The sequence below is a fragment of the Gracilinanus agilis genome, chromosome 2 (genome assembly GCF_016433145.1).
Source record: "Gracilinanus agilis isolate LMUSP501 chromosome 2, AgileGrace, whole genome shotgun sequence".
NCBI lineage: Eukaryota > Metazoa > Chordata > Mammalia > Didelphimorphia > Didelphidae > Gracilinanus > Gracilinanus agilis.
Window position 1 is genome coordinate 240,385,738 of NC_058131.1, and position 14,366 is coordinate 240,400,103.

Sequence of the window (14,366 nt, forward strand, 5' to 3'; positions counted from 1 at the left end):
GCATAAAACAAAATACACAGGATTGAAAAAGAAACATATTAAATTATACTTATCTATCTATCCATCTATCCATCCATCCATCTCTATAGTTATTTTTTAAACCCTTTTCTTCCATCTTTGAATTAATACTAATCATTGGTTCCAAGGCAGAAGGGCAATTAGGGCTAGCCAATGTTGGCTCCCTCCCTGTATTAGATCAGAGGCTTTCCAGCCTTTAATATAATCGCTTCCTTCAGTGGCTACTAAGGGTAACTATCAAAACACTTCCCTCTCCTTAGAAGAAACAATATTCAAAAGCTTTCCCAAGGCCTTTCTGAAAGGCCTGCGGAATAGTGATCTCAGCCCCACACTCGGATTCCAAGGACCTTTGCAGAAGTCCTACGCTGCCCGGATCAGTTTCCATCCTGGTGTCACTTCTGACCTCTCATTCAAGCACAAATAGAGCCTGGGGGGTCAGTAAATCAGTTTCTTCACAGCGTGCAGGAAGTAACACCTGCTGGCTGCTTCCTTAAATAATGTCAGCAAAGGCTCTCTAGGCTCTGGGGGTGGGAGCTACTTCTGCTTTGGGCCCAGCTTTACCACAGTGACCTCAGTCCCCAAACACGGTGCTATCGGCAGTCTCTAAATCCCGGTCCGTAATGGCGACTCAGTAGCATTTCTGGGCCTTATCCACAGATCAGCAATGGCCTCATCGAGTTCAGAGATGACCTCGGTTTACTAAAATAAACACCGCCTTGAAGTTGATCACTATTTACAGTAGGGCAGTTGATGGCTGAAGACTGGGATTATTATTCTCATTGAGGCTTATGTATGCTATAAACCTGTATATAAGTACTGTACTTGTGTCTACAAAGTCTGTGATAGTGACGTACTAGACAGAATGGAGGGAGAGAGGGAAAAGGGTTTACAGTGAAAAGAATAAAGCACGTGAGTGACAGAGTAGACCAGAAACAGGGTGTGGGACATGGGGTCAGAGAAAGTTAGAATTAGATAATTTCTAAGGTCCCTTCCAGTTCTAGACAATTTCTGATATTTGCTCTTACCCCCCTCCCCCATCTTCAAGGAACTGGAGTCAGAATGTCAGACTTTAGCACTAACTATATAATTTTTTAGCTTTGTGCCCTTGGGCAAATCACTCTCTGGGCCTCAGTTTCTTCAGCTATAAAATGGAGAAAATAATGCTTATATTATCTGTCTCACTGAGTTATGAAAAAATACTTTGTCAAAAAAAAAGAACTATAGAAATATGAGCCAGTACATATTATTATATCTGATATAATAGCATTAATAAAAACTTATATTTCTATAGACTTTATTAGAAGTAAATCATTTTCCATTCAGTTATAACAGGATTTTAAGGGTTAATCATTTACTAGTAAAATAAAGACAATTTCCTCCTGATGAGTCAACAAAACATATTCTAGCCTTTACTGACTCAAAAGAGTAAAAGATCTGTGATGCTGTGAAATTTCCAAATTCCACCATTTTATGCCTTGGGCTTGGGTCTTTCCTCAAGTCCAGCACTGATCAATTTAATCCCATGTGGAGAAATAAAAATGATCCACGGGGGAGTCATCATTGTTAGTGTCTAGTAACTGACCAGGTACACCTAGGATAGGTACACCTAGATAAGATAACGGAGCACAAGAACAGCCCAGAACATTAGAACCAGAAGGACCCTTGGAGGCCATCTCACACTGTTCATTTTACAGCATCAGAAACTGTAGCTTGTGCTTTCTGAATCAGTCAGTTGAATGTGCTGCTTCATGGCAAACCTTAAGGATTTCACTTTTATTTATTATTATAATACCTTGAATTGGGATAATGCTTTCCCCACCCAAACACACATACAATTCACATTTTAAATAGGTATTCAGATATAATGAAAAATTCACTGGATATAGAGTTGAAGGACCTAGGTTTGAATTCTGATTCTGTTTGTTGTTGTTATTGAGTGTTTTTAGTTGTGTCTAACTCTGTGGTCCCGTTTTGGGATTTTCTTGGCAAAAATACTGGAGTGGTCTGCCATTTTCTTTTCCAGTTCAAATGACAGATGAGGAAACTGAGGCAACCAGGGTAAAGTGACTTGCCCAGGGTCCCCCTGTTGGAAAGTAAATGAGATCAGATTTCAACTTCCTGAGTCTAGATGAGTATTCCTGACTATAGGCTTAACACCCTACCCACTGTGCAACCTAGCTGCCTGATTCTGATTCTGCTACTTATTGGCAAAAAGAATTTGGACAATCACTTAACCTCTCTGGGCCTCAAATTCCTTGACTATAAAATGAAGAGGTTGGATTAAATGAACTCTAAAGTCCCTTCCAAGTTGAGATCCTGAAATCTTATTTGATACTTGCTTTCTTCCTCACTTTTTAAGAACCACATACACAGGAGTAGCTAGATGGCAGAGTAGCTAGAGTTCCAGGTCTGGAGTTGGGAGGACCTGGGTTCAAATCTGGTCTCGGATATTTCTTAGCTCTGTGGCCCTGGGAAAGTCACTTAACACATTTACCTAGCTCTTGCCCTTCTGTATTAGAGCTGTTACTAAGATAGAAAGTAAAGATTTTTTTTTTAAATCCCATACATGCTCATATGAAACATGAAAAACTCCTAGAAACTTGTTCCCAGGATGTGTGTCAATTTAAACAGCACCGTTTAAACAGCACAGATTCCCCCAGAGGGAACAAAAATAAGTCTATTCCCTATGGCTTGATTTCTTTCAAGTTCTGACATAAGCCTATGCAAGTTCTGGCTCAAGTTTGCGCCTTCTCAATGGTAAAACTTTTGAGATATAGTTAAAGTACTTTTTAGGGATGCTGAATGGGAGACCTAACAATCTAAGATATATTATCCATCCAACCTCCCCTTCCCCCACCCCTGGTATCTATAATTCACTGTGACTCTGCCCAAGCTCTATAGCAACAATGATTGCTAACCTCCTTTTCAGTACCAAAGTGGCTCCTTATATTTATACAGCTGAACAGGTACTGAAAAGCAAACCATTCATGAGCTTACATGCTCAGCTTATTTGCCAAAAATAAATAGCAAATTCCAAAATGTAGGGGGGAAACTACCCTGTGGCAAAAGTAAGTGAGGTCTACAGTGTTTTTTGCCATCTAGTTCTACATTTGTTCTTAGAACCATAAAATGTTTGATTTGCAAAGAACCCTGGAGAGAAAGTATTGGCCTTGGAAGGATCCTCAGAACACAGACTGTCAGAGTTGGAAGGTACCTAAAGACACCGATTACAGCTTAAAAATAAACAAACAAACAAAACCTACTAAATCCAAGTATTCCTCAGTTTACAGAAGAGGAAACATCAGTCCTGAAAAGTTAAAGTAACTTTCCTAATGTCACACAGCCAATCAATGTAGGTAGTTGCAGAGTGAGAATTAGAACCCAGTATCTCAGACCAATATCCTTTCTAACAAGGTCATATAGTTATAACAATCAAATAACTTTATAAAACTCATTAACATTCCTAATCCCAAATTAAATTCCCATGTTCTTTAGACAAAACATGACAGGAACACATCTGGAGGCCACAATAGCCTTAAGACGTTTCAGGTAAAACCATTGTTTTTAGGATAAACATACACACACACACATCACATCACATTTTTAAAAACAGCTCTCTAGTTTTCGACATGTCATCTATCTCTCTTTCTAGAGAGCTCATCTCTATACTCTGCCTCTGCTTCTTGGAAGGAATTTGAGATTCTACTTACAGAATGAAACTCTCTGGGCCCTGGGAGTTCCCAGTGGAGAAGTAGGCTTATAAACCAAGGAATCGCAGTTGCCAGCCTGACTGTCAGCAAAAGAGCCAGGATAGATTGGCCACAGGAGTTGGTGCCGTTAGAGAGCTTTCTTCCTCTTCTCTCTCCTAAATGAAATGCACTTCGAGGGTTTAGTGGGAGTTTCCCACGTAGCTTGCCAAGCAAGTCCCCATTTGTTGTAATGCAATGCTCAGCCTGATGATGTCAACCAGTCATTTGCCCAGCTTCCACCTCGAAGTTCACAGCAGAGATCTGTTTCCTCAGGACAATGAGCTCGATGCTGTAACTTCATCCCAGGCTGGCCACATATGTCTGACATCCTTCCTTCCATTTTCAGCGCTGTTGCGTCAGTGACCAAAGGTTTCCTATCCACAATTCACTAGCCCTGGAATCCAGGAATCCCTTCCCATTGTCTCTTATTGCCCGATGACTAGTTTATCATGTTTCCTTTGGAGCATTCAATTATCTTCCTTGGGATGAGATATTTTTCCCATTGCCTTCTTCCTGACAAGTTGATGAAGTTGTTTGGTTTCCCACAGAAGTACATTAATGAATATGTATTGAGCCCATATACTAGGCAGAGAATGGTACTAGATGCCAGCCGCTCATGTTTAACACAATTATACGAAGTATGTGGGCAATTGTAACCCTCTTGACAAATGAGGGAACTAAGATTCAGGGGAGACTTGCCCCAGGATCTCACACAGATGGGATTTGGACCAAATAACTGACTCCTAGATCATATCACAATGTCTCCCACAAGGCATGATTCAGTCTAAAAAAGTTTTTAGAAATGAAAACAGAAATGGATTTCAAAATGATTGAAAGCACAAACTGATGGATGATAGCTAACTTTCCAAGTTCACACCAAGAAGGATAACTTCCCTCTTTCACAGTATATCCTATAGGACTTGTGAAGATAATGCTGGGCTGGCTGGATCTCATCCCACTTTGTCCCTAATTTATTGGTCAACTCTGGGCAAGTCACTTTCCTTTGGGGGGGGGCACAATTTTCAAATCGGTAAAATGAGAGGATTAGATTAGTTGAGCTCTAAGACCTTTTCCAGTTTAGATATTCCATGTTACAAAGGGAAATTCTGAGCTCTAACAAAATGCAGAAATCTATGATTCAATTTCCCTTTCTGAATCAGTTTTACCACCCGTAAAGTGAGAACAGCCCATCATATATTCCCTTCCTATGTCTTAAGGAGGCTGTGAGAATGAACAATATCCAAGGAATTAAAAGCTTTGCTATCTTGGGAAAGAGGCACTGAATAAAATGAAGACATTGTTAGTGATGAAGCAAAATTCTTTTGAGCATCATAGGAAGGTACATCCAACTTAAAGGGCTTGAATTCATGCTATAATTGGTAGAATATGCCTTCATTCCAACAGCCTGAATGGGCTTCAGAAAACAAAAAGTTTCCAGACAGGTCAGTTGACTGAATTATTTTCTTTGCTCTGAGTCATGCATCAGCATAACCAAAATGAAGGAACATACACACAAACATAAAGCCATCATTTTCTTCTTTTACAACTCTTCATTTGTAAAACTTCTCCTGCAGAGAAAACTGTTCTTCATATATATAAACTAATTTGTAAAAAGAAAACCTTAATACCAGCACTAAACTGACTTGGTCTTCTAAGTACTATCTGGTTCTTCATAACCCTCTCTGTGTGGTGCCAATGCAAAGGCCACTAGATTTCAGGATCAGCAGAGCTGGGTTTGAGGCCTGCTCTGTGTAACCTTGAGCAAATGACCTCCCGTCTCAGGGTCTCAATCTCCTTATTTCTAAAATGCAGAGAATATAACTTGTTCTACTTATACTTCAAGTAGCTCTTTTTAAAAAAATTGGTTTTTTAAATTAATTTGTTTGTTGATTACATTAAAATTCTCAGGTATCTCTCTCCCTCCCCTCTGTGCATCATAGAAATGATCATGTGACAAAAAATACATATATATAAATTTTGTCTTTCATATTTCTACTTATTGATTCTTTTTCTGGAGATGGACATTCACAAATTATTCTTCAAATCTTAATTCTGTAGCTACATATAATATTCTATTAGTTCTACTTGTTTCACTCTTTATTATTTCATATAGGTCTCTAAATTAAAAAAATATTAATCTGTTCCCCATTTCTTACTACACAGTAGTATTCCATCACAATCATATACCATAACTTGTTCAGCTATTCCCTAATTGATGGACATCTCCATTTTTAGTACTTAGTCACCACAAAGAGAGCTATTATAGATATTTTAGACCATAATAGGTTCTTCTTTTTCCCCCTAAATCTCCAGGGGAAACAGATCCAACAGTAGTATTGCTAGGACTAAGGGTTTTCTATATTTTCTGTTTCTTAAATCCAAGTACTCTATGTATCCCCCCCTTTCCTTCTTTTCAGGGAGCCATCCCATATGACAAGTATTACTTTTTTTAGAGATGATTAAAAAAAGTCAGCATAACTCATCAATACAACAAAAAAGTCCCAAAACATGTTCAATGTATGACACCTGTGGACTTCTTACCTTCGCAAAGGGTTGGAGGTGTCTTCTCATATGTCCCTATTTGAATTCCTTTTGATCTTTATAATTTTGTTTTATTTACTTCTGATTTTTGGTGTGACACTGTTCTTTCTATTTACATTACTGTAGTTTCTTTCTGTTTATCTATAGCTAAATATATATGGCTCTGCTTACTTCATTCTGCAACAGTTCAGATCTTTCCATGCTTCTCTGTATTCATCATGTACCTCATTTCTTACAGCACAGTAATATTCCACTACTTCAATGTACCATAATTTGTACTGATTTCTCAATTGGTGAGCATCTTCCAGTTCTTATCTATCACAAAATATGTTGTTATAAATATTTTAGAATACTGTATATTGGGCCTTTTTTCATATCAAAGGGGTATAATCCAGTAATGAAGTCTCCAGTTCAAAGGGCATGGACATTTTAGTCACTATTTGCATAACTCCAAATAGTTTTACAATACCACTTCAGAGCCTCACCAACAATATTGGTATATGCCTATTTTTCCACAACCTCTCCAGCATTGACTGCCTTTTGTTGTTGTTGTTGTTATTATTATTTTTGCCCATTTGTAAGGTTATTAGGGTTATTTTGATTTACATTTCTCTTCTTTTTAGTGATTTTGAGAGCATTTTTCATGTGGTTCTGAAATCACAGTTTTCATTTTGCAGTTCTTTTGAGTACTCTTCATAACTTTTGACCACACCACTGACCATTGAATAAATGACTATTAGTCTTTTATATATTGGTTAATTGCTTCTATATTGCAGTTAGCAAACTCTTGTTGGAGAAATTTAATGGGAAGATTTTTTTTTTCCTGTTTGGCCACCTCCTAGTACTTTTTAAGGGCCAAATGAATTAATGTACATGAAAACTTCTTGCAACCTTAATGTGCTTTGTTTATAGGCTATGAGGTAAACTGGACAAGGTAGTTTTCCTTTTACAGAGCAGGAAAGTGTAGCCTGGAGATATTAAAGGACTCACTTGCCTGCGGTCACAGACATACTAAGTGGCAGAATCAGGATTCAAACCCAAACCTCTGACTTCAAGTCTGGAGTTCTCTGAACCACACCACAATAACTGTTATCCATAGGCTATGTTTTATGAATGAAGAAATCTGAGGTAAAGTATTCATTATATACAGGATCATCAGCATGAAGATTGAGAAGGGAGCTGAGGACAAACGTGAGGTACGGAGCCAGGCAGGGCCTTCCCCCAGGTGACATGGCAGAGTGGGCCTGGAAGCCAGGGGTCCTAGCACTTTATCCAGGATTTTGGCCACTGTTATAACAGGTTCCTATCTAGCTGGTTAGCAAAAAACTTGAAATATAATCTAGAGATTTTTGCTCCTATCATTCCTCTTTCCCTTTTCCTTCCCTGGATCTATATGTCCGTATTAATAAATACCACAATTCAAAAACTAAGACTTTGAAACCAAACCATTTTTGGTGATGATAGGAAACACCCCAGTTTCTCCCCAAGAATCACCATTACTAAAGTGCCCAAGACAATTTCTATATTGACTGGAGAACTCTTAATTAAGGCTGTGACCTATTCTCATGCTCTTTCTAGTTTTAAGAGACTACCTTCTCAGTCCCTAGCCAGGCCTACCCCCGTCCCCATCCCCAAATAGGGCCAAATGGAGACCTAGAGAAATGAAGTCACTTATCCAAGGTCACGTGACACATACAATTAATTAGCAGAGGCTGGATTCAAACCCAGGTCCTTTGACTAAAAATCCAGCCCTCTTTCCATTGTACCACCCTATCTTTTATACTAAACCACTGTTTCAGAGCCTACTTATGATTGCTCAATATAATGGACTCTTACAAATGAATGCAACAGAAGTGGAAAACTATGTAGGAGGCTCTGATTTTTTTTTCCAAAAGGAAATTTTAAAAATAAACTATGGAATGTCCAAAACTGTTCTCAAGGCAACATTTTGCTTGGCTTATTCAAGAGGTTTTTGAAATGTCTACAACTTGCAGAAAATTTCTCCAGTGAAGGAGGCAGCTGGAGTGTGTTCGGTGATCTACTAAGGGCAACCCTGAAATCAAATGACTCCCTCTTCTCAGGAAGTGGCCATGTGCACTTTTGCCTTGAAAAGAGGGAGTGTGTGGCAATGGAATATGCCTCTCAGTAATTAGCCATGTGTTTCTGTCTTTTTATAGTATCTATAAAATTTGTGATCTAAACGGTTCTGAAGCAGGCAAGAGTTGGCAGTGGTGTAAAAGAAGGAAGAAAAAGCTGGGCGAAGCAGCCCAATTTTGTTCCAGGTCACAAGTGCCCCACTGCAACCTTGTCAAATTCTTGACATTTTCCCCAACCAGGGAAGGAGCTTGATTCCTATGCAGAGGAGGGAGACCAAGTTTGGGCTCAAATGCTGCTTCCTTGGCTCAGTTACTGAGGCTCCTGAACAATGGGCTGCTAGCAGCAGCTAAGGGGGAAAGAAACTGTTTACTTGCAGCTCAAACTATTTATAGCCCTGGCAATCTGCATGGATTTGGATGATAAATCTCTGTGTTTCAAGTGAGCAGTTGTTTTGCTTCTGGAAAGTTTCACCAAACAAGTTTGTTCCCCTTACTGTTCCCCCAAGACCACTCCTCAACTCACAGGAAGTTTTATGTGGGCTTCTGTTCACACACACACACACACACACACACACACACACTCTAACACACAACTAAAAAGGATTTTAGAACACAGAATGTCAGAACTAGAAGAGCCCACAGACCAGAAAGTACTGGAGCTGGAAAGGACCTTTGTACATAGGCCATTACTGCTGGAAGGTACTTTAGAGATCAAATCATCTAATTGCCTTATTTAAGGCAAGAAGCAAGTGCATTTTTCTTTCCAATTTGTCACACAGCTTCTGTTTTATTTTTGAACCTATACCTCTGTCTTAGAATTGATTCCAGGCATCAGTTCCAAGGCAGAGGAGTGGTAAGAGTTAAAAGGCAGTCGGGGTTAAATGACTTGCTCAGGATCACACAACTAGGAAGTGTTTGAGGTCAGATTTGGACCCAGGACCTCCCAGCTCTAGACCTGGTAGTTTATTCACTGTGCCACCCTAGCTGCCCCTTCTTTTAAAATATGTGAATCTCATTCTCTTTATCAGTTTATGCCTCCACTGCTCAATTTAATATTATTTTTAAAACATGTAAAACTAATAAAATTAAACAATGAAATACATGTATTTAAAATAAGTTGGGGCAGCTGGGTAGCTCAGTGGATTGAGGGTCAGGCCAGAGATGGGAGGTCCTAGGTTCAAATCTGGCCTCAGACACTTCCCAGCTGTGTGACCCTGGGCAGGTCACTTGACCCCCATTGCCCACCCTTACCACTCTTCCACCTAGGAGCCAATACAAAGAAGTTAAGGGTTCAAAAATAAATAAATAAAATAAAATAAGTTTCTTAACTGCTACTCCCAACATATGCACTCCTTTAACAAAAAGGGTAGACTTGAATATGCCTCAGTCACAGTAATGAAATTAGGATCTCATCGTGAATGACAGCTCCTGGTATTTTGGAACAATGAGATTACCCATAGACTTGCTTTTCCAGGAATGATAACAATCGGCTATACTTTCACAAACAATATGAAATGATAGATATACTCACACATAAAGACGAGGGAGAGACCTATCATCCAGGCTGTCTAGGGTGAAAGGCAGCAGCTGCTTCCCCAGGTGCAGAGTAGCACCTCTTTTCCCTTCCTCTCCCAACCCCCAAAGTATGCAAATACTTTCAGTGGAAAGGCTTGGTTCTAACAAATAAAAAGTCCAGAGCCTTCTGCACAGTTTCAACTTACAGAAGTGGTTTATACACTTGCCTACTGATTTGTTCGAAAAAAAAAAAAACAAACAAACCTCAGCCAACTTCACTGAATGCCTAGGTCTTGCAGCAGAAACAATGCAAATTAGCCTATCCCCTGAGTCCTGCTTTGCCTAATTCCAAAGGGAGAGAAAATGGTTGAAGACCAACATTTATATTGGCCAAAGGGCTGGAGGCTCCCAGGCCTGTTGCACAACCTGAACTCTGAGAGTCCCTGAGAAACTCAGCAAGGAAGAGTTCGGAGTAGGAATGCAATGCGTTTTGACAATTAATTTATAGAGAGAAAACAGTGCTATTTCTCAAAGGGATTGACTTGTTTTCCTAACTCTTCACAGTCCTAATGAAGCTTGTTAAGACAAACAGTAATGTTTATAGACTCTTAATGCGCTCACATTTTAAAAACAGGAGAATCATAGATTTAAAGCTTGGTGGGCACTGCCCAAATCCAATCGGTTTCCAAGGCTTGTCCTTTTACTTTTATGACATCTCATATGGTCATCCCTTCCTCTCTACCACCGTGGTCCAGGCCCTCATGATCTTACCAGGACCACTGCAATAGTCTCCTGGTTGGATTCCGGCTCAAGTCACTCCCCACTCCAGCCTTTCCTCTCTGGTCAACTATCAGAGTGATCTTCCTAAAGCCCAAGTTTGACCATATCACTCCTTATTTAATAAAGTCCTGGGGCTCCTTATTAAGGATCAAATATAAAATCCTCTGGCATTCAGAGACCCTGCCACTACCCCTCCCTTTCTGATTCTACAATTGAATGTCATTGGCCTCCTTTAAGTTCCTCCCACAAGCCACTCCATCTTCCACTTCTGGCATTTTCACTGGATCCAATGCCTAGAACTCTCTCCCTCATCATCTGTTCTTCCTGGCTTCCGTTCTTCCTTAAGTTCTAGCTAAAATTCCATCTTCTATAGGAAACCAATCTGATGCCTTCCTTCTGTTGATTATTTCCAATTTAGCCTGTGTATATCTCATTTGTTTCCCCCATTAGTTTGTGAGCTCCTTGAAAATAGACTATTTTTATTATTATTTTAAATTTAAACAATTTGGAGTTCTAAATTCTCTCCTTCCTTCCAGTCTCTCCACTAACCATTAAGAAAACACGCAGGGGGCAGCTGAGTGGCTCAGTGAATTGAGAGCCAGGCCTAGAGACAGGAGATCCTGGGCTCTAATCTGACCTCAGACACTTCCTAGCTGTGTGACCCTGGGCAAGTCACTTAAGCCCCATTGCCTGGCTTTTACCACTCTTCTACCTTAGAACTAATACACAGTATTGACTCCAAGATGGAAGGTAAAAGTTAAAAAAAAAAAAAGAAAAGAAAACAAGCAATATGATATCAGTTATACTTGTAAAATCATGCAAAACATTTCCACATTAGCCATGTTGCAAAAAAAAAAAGTTAAAAAATATATACTTCTCTTTTTAGAGGTTGATAGCATTTTTCTTTATAAGTCTTTCAGTACTGATTTGAGTAGCTAAGTCTTTCACAGCTGATCATCCTCACAATGTTGCTGTTACTGTGTAAAATGTTCTCCTGGTTCTGCTCACTTCACTTTGCATCAATTCATACAGGTTTTTCCAGGTGTTTTTTTCTGAAACCATTCCCCTCATCTTTTCTTGTACCATAATAGTTATTTCATCACAATCATAAACCACATCTTATTTAGCTGTCACCCAATTAATGGGCATCTCCTTAATTTCGAATTCTCTGCCACCACAAAAAAAAATACTGCTATACAGAATTTCATATATGTAGTTCCTTTTCCTTTTTCTTTGATCTCGTTGGGATACAAACCTAGTAATGGGTCCAAAAATTATGCAGTTTTATAAGTCCTTTGGGCATAGTTCCAAACTGTTGAATTTTAACTGCATCTCTGTGCACCAAGCATCAGTTCAAAGGGATAAGAGCACCACATATGGTCTCTTTCACAACTCAGCTCTGCCATTGTAGCTTCAAAACAGCCATCAATGATACACCACAAATGTGCACGGCTGTGTTCCCATAAAACTTTATTTATGAACAATGAAAATTAAATTTCATATAATTTTCACATGTTACATGTCTCTTACCATCCCATCCCCATCCCCCAATCTAATCTGTTGCCAAGGTCCATCATTTTCACTGTTGTATTGATTTCTGGGACAAGATGGACACTACCTTTGAGTGACCAGACCAGCAGTTGAACACCTCAGAATGTACCCAGATGCCATGAGCCAGGGCAAAAGTCCGTTGGAGCCAACCTTATAAATACCCACCAGACCCAGCACATGTGGCTCAGTCTGGAGCAGAACCTGAGAGGTGGGAGGTCTCAAGTGGGAGGGTAGGCCTGTACTTGCAACCCAACTTGCTTTACTAAGAGAGCTAGAGAGCAATTACTATCATTGTCAATAGAGCTGAGAGAGAACAGTGATACTGTCATCAAAGATCATTAATAGCCTTCCCCAATCTATGGCTTGGCTCCAGCCAAGTCAGGCCAGAGTTAGTGAGAGGGTGAAGAACCTCCACGCTCTACCTGATTAGCAATCTCCATAGCTTGGTCATTAGCTTAGACTATTAGCAATAAGGTTCCCAAATCCTTCATCCTTTCCCTTGTTCCTAACCCCATTAATTAGAATTAAATATAGTGTTTTGTTACATGTACCTTTCCTGAGTGGTGAATATAACTAAGTCCTTGGGAAGGGGAGTCAATTATGCAGTCAGATCTTCACCATTATTCAAACAGCACATCAACAGCCCTTATCAATAACTATTCCAACCCAACGTGAGGAACTAGAGAGGTTAACTACACATATAACTTCTCAGTGGTTCCCTGTCTAGGCAACTGTTATGAGGGATAGTTGACAGGCTCAGTTTAGTAAGCCTGTCAGGAGAGGAGAGGCACAGCCTTTTGCCAGCAGCACCTGCACAGAGGCTGTGGGTGAGAGTGTAGTATACTCTCTCCCACCAAATCCAATCCACCTTTCAAAAGTCTCTAGCCTCTATTACCTGATCACCATCCCTCAATTTTTATAACATCACCCTTGTAACATCTCTTCTAAATCCCCCCTTCTCTTTTCTGACACTGCCCTGTCCCAAGTATCTTCCCCACCCCCAATCTAGCTTCCATTAGTCTGCTAAAATGATTTTCTTAAAGCACAAATCTGACCATGTCACCTCCTTAGTCAATAAACTCCAGTGGCTATTGCTACCAGGATCGAATACAAAAAGCTAGCCTCCTCCTACTTTTCTAGTTTTCTTAGACCTTACTTCCCACCACATATTTTTTGAACCAGGGACACTGGCTTCCTTATTGTTCCACTTCATATTTCTTGGGTCCTGGCATTTTTTCTGACTTTCCTCCAAACCTGTTTTCCCTCCTTCAGTACAACTACTCACCTCCATGGCTTCCTTTAAGTCCTAACTGGAATCTCATCTTTTACTTGAAGCATTCCCCAACCATCCTAATTCTAGTGCCTTCTCTGTTAATTATTCCCTATTTATTCTGAATATAACTTGCTTTGTATTTATTTGTTTACACATTGTCTCTCCCATTAGATTGTAGCTTCTTGAGGACAGAGACTCTCTTTTGCTTCTTTTTTGTACCCCTCCAACATTTAGCACAGTGCCTGGCATAAAGCAGATGCTTAATAAATGTTTATTGATTGATTGATAACTATTGTTATTATTATTTTACCTTCTTTCCTTTTAGTTGCTTTTAGAGTCTGTTCTGAAAAAATCCAACTTTTGCCATAAATAAATTAAGGAGAAGAAGGTGGTGAGTATGGAGAGACAACCTATCTGTGGTCAAGTGAATCTAGGAAAACATTGAGATTCCTATGTACAGAGAAGAACAACAGATTTATCAGCTCCTGGGCACAAATTTAATAGATGATCCAATAAAGAAAACCCAGGTGAGGTTGGGACTGCAGTATGGCTATAGAAATTAGCCCCCTTGGAAGAAGGCTGCTTTGGCTTCCTTACTGTCTGAAGATATAGGTCTAGCCTATGAAGAGTCAGGTCTCCTGAGGTTTGCTCAGATTCTCACTGAAAAGAATCACTATAATTCTCTTATTGACTAGTACCACTATAACAAATTTGGGGACAGAGAGGAATGTCTGAATCAGTGTTGAATACTTATTGATGTATTGTTAAGTAAACTCCTTTTTGTTAGAAAGAGAGAGAGGAAAGAAAGAAAGAAAGAAAGAAAGAAAGAAAGAAAGAAAGAAA

General features: G+C 39.6%; 1 protein-coding gene across 5 annotated transcripts in view; it reads right to left on the bottom strand.

Moving 5' to 3' along the window:
* The window catches only part of PKIG (cAMP-dependent protein kinase inhibitor gamma), a 90,167-nt gene that overhangs the window by 28,875 nt on the left and 46,926 nt on the right, over positions 1 to 14,366 (bottom strand). For 2 of the 5 annotated variants that reach the window (XM_044663802.1, XM_044663798.1), the window contains exon 1: positions 3,729 to 3,893. The exons of 2 other annotated variants lie outside the window; for them this stretch is intronic. The gene's annotated coding sequence lies outside the window, so the exon portion shown is untranslated. Of the gene's footprint in view, positions 1 to 3,728; positions 3,894 to 9,935; positions 9,955 to 14,366 lie in introns of those variants that run through there. One more of the 5 variants, XM_044663801.1, reaches the window with a different exon arrangement.